The sequence below is a fragment of the Macrotis lagotis genome, chromosome 1 (genome assembly GCF_037893015.1).
Source record: "Macrotis lagotis isolate mMagLag1 chromosome 1, bilby.v1.9.chrom.fasta, whole genome shotgun sequence".
Taxonomy (NCBI): Eukaryota; Metazoa; Chordata; class Mammalia; order Peramelemorphia; family Peramelidae; genus Macrotis; species Macrotis lagotis.
The window spans coordinates 435,319,176-435,322,446 of record NC_133658.1 but is presented as its reverse complement, the minus strand read 5'-3'; positions in this window follow the sequence as shown (position 1 = coordinate 435,322,446).

Below are 3,271 nucleotides of genomic sequence, written 5' to 3'. Positions count from 1 at the left end.
GAAATTACTCCATATGAATTTTGTATTTACTTTCATATTGTTCTCTACTGGTTCCCTCCTCCATTCCCACCCTCCTCAAAAAAAAAAAAAGGCAGTAGCTTTAAGCCCCATAAGGACAGGAACCATTTGTTTTTGTAATCCTCTAGCATCCAGAAGTATCTGGTACAAAGTCAAATATTTAATGTTTATTGAGTGACGATTGGAAGATGATCGATCAGCACCAACATATGCTGATTTTCTGGAACTTACCTAGACTACTATGATGATAAATATACATATGTTTACCCAGGGGGTAACTGATGCATTAATATAATGAATTTCATTATTTCCTGTGTTATGCTCTTCTATGACTCAATTTCATACATTAAGTTAACGAACCATATTGGGTTTTTAAAATATCATCTTTTGCTCTCCAGAGTTTCCGTACAAAGTAAAATATTTGAAAGAAAATTGGATACCATTGAACAAACTTCAAAATGATCAAATATTTCTTGAAAGCATATAATAGAATAAGTTTCTAATTAATTTTCCTGAAACCAGCCAGTCACTTACTTTTCCAAATCATCTTTCACAGGACTTATACAGTGATTTTCTTATAAAGCAAAAGTCTGACCTTTGTCACTCACTCCCATGATCAATAAAATTCCAGTACCAATCTCCCTATTACTTCAAGGATAATACATAAACTCTTATATGTCATTTAAAACCTTTTGCTAAGTAGCTCTTATCTCTTTTCTTCATGCATTCTGAGGTTAGTCAAGTCAAAATGATCTTGCTATTGCACACATCTTTCTTCTCTTGGGACTGGCTTCCCTGTAATATATTTTCTCCTCACATTTTACCTTCACACTTATTTCCTTCAAAAGGGAAAAAGAAAAGAAGGAAAGGGAATAAGCATTTATATATAGTGCCTACTATGTTCCATATCTCCTATGATCCTCACATCTACCCTTCCATTGTCCCCACATTATAGTTGAGGAAACTGAAGCACACAGAGGTTAAGGGACTTACCCAGGATCACACTACTAGTAAGCATCTGATGCCAAATTTGAAATCAGGCCTTTCCTACTCCAGGTTCCACTGCACCACATGGTGAAGAAAAAGCTGCAACAAAACCCAGTTCAAATACTTCTTTCTCTATGAGGCCATTCCTGATTCCTCCAGATAATAGTACTAGTCAGGGGCGGCTAGGTGGCATAGTGGATAAAGCAAAGGCCTTGGAGTCAGGAGTACCTGGGTTCAAATCTGGTCTCAGACACTTAATAATTACCTAGCTGTGTGGCCTTGGGCAAGCCAGTTAACCCCATTTGCCTTGCAAAAAAAAAAAAAAACACCTAAAAAAAATAGTACTAGTCACAAAACACTTTGTCTCCTTCAATTCAAGGTAAATTATTTGTTGAAGGCAGGGACTGTTTTATTTTTTGTTCATGTATCCTTAGAGATTGGCACAGAGTAGAAGGTTAGTTAATAAGGTTTGTAGGCAATTCCTTGCTTACAATGTTCAATTGGCCTTGGAGTCAGGAGGTCCTGGGTTCAAATGGGGTCTTTGATATTTATTAGCTTTGAGAGCTCAGGCAAATTACTTAAAGCCCTCAGAGCTCCAACAACTAAGAACATTAGAACTGTGCATGGTGTTACCTTTATCAATGAAAGCATATGTCTGAAAGATAAAATAATAAGAAGCCTATAATTAGAATAGAAAAATTCTAAAGGATATTCATTTTTATATACAACAAATGAATAGGATAACATATATTGCTTGCTTTCTCAAGTGGGGAGGAGTTAGAGCAAGGGAGAAAATTCTGAATTCAGAATTTTTAAAAATAAATGTTTAAAAGAAAAATGTACATAAAACATACCATAACAGAATACTTTTTATTCTCTACCTTTCCTTATTACAAATATGGTTTGCTTCGACTTATCAGGTGACCAAGGGAGGAAAAAAAGATTTTTTCAAACAAATTTTGACCTTGTTCCAAAATTTTAATCAAAATAAAAGACTTATTACATTATATCCATTAAGCAAGTAACTGTCCAGATACAAATAAGTCATTTTTTCACTTAAAGAGCAGTTCACAGTTATACTCTCAAAATTTATTTAATCTTAAATTCATTTCAGTAATTAACATCATTAAAAAATGACAAATATTTTTCCTTATATCTTGACACCATCAAAACTATTTTTGACAATGACACAAAAGAAAACAAAACTAAAATAAGCTGAATGCAAATTAACTTCAGTGATTAATCTTAATGTCATATAACAGGATAAAACAAATGTCCTTCTCAGATAGATTATGCTTTCAAACTATTGAAAACGTCCCCCTGGCAGAATCACTTTGATCAGTTTTACTAAATCTTTTCTTTTTTTTTTGATAGAAAAGAAAATTCTATATGGAGATAACATATGAGGAAATCACATATAAACAAAGGACATCAACAAAACTTTTTTCAAAAACTATTTTAATTAGCTCTTTATATTTTTTTATTTTTATTTCAAGAAACTTTAACAGTAGATAGCTAGGGGAATATTTCTATCATCTAGACTAGAATGAGAAGCTCAAATTAATGGGGTAAAAAAGTATTTAAATATGTATGACAGAGCAAGGAAGCCTGACTACTTGAAGAAGAAAGGCACCCTGAAGGAAGAGACAAGATTCAGGAAGTGCCAGACAAGTCAAACCACTAAAATTCCTGTTTGAGACAGCCCAAGACCTTTAAAAGTCTGAGTAAGACAGTGCAAAAAATGTATTACCATCTTTGTTGCTCTACCCCTTGAAACTGAAATCTCTTTTATGTGTTCTCTCTCCCATTAGAATATGAGTTCTTTGAGAGCAGAAACTCTTGCTTTTTTCTATTTGCCTATCCAAAACTTGCCACAGTGCTTTGCACAGAGAAAGCATTTATTAAATATTTTTATTCATTCAACCATCTTTTTATTGAAACTGCTTTTTCCAAAATTCTTCTGGACCTCTGTATTCCATTTGACACCAATGAACACTTCCCTCTTCCTGGATACTCTCCTTTTTTGGCTTTTGTGACTGTTTTCTCTTAATTCTTCTCTTAGATATCTGACCTCTCCCTTCTCATTTTTCTATGCTTAATCTTCATCTATGGTAGACAAAAGACTCTTATCTAGGTCCTCTCTTCTATTCTCTCCATTCTCTCTAATTTAAGAGGATTCAATCACTCATCTCAATTTGATCATCACTATGCAGATGATTCCAAGATCTATTTAACTAGCCCAAGTCTCTAGAACTCCCCAGTCCTA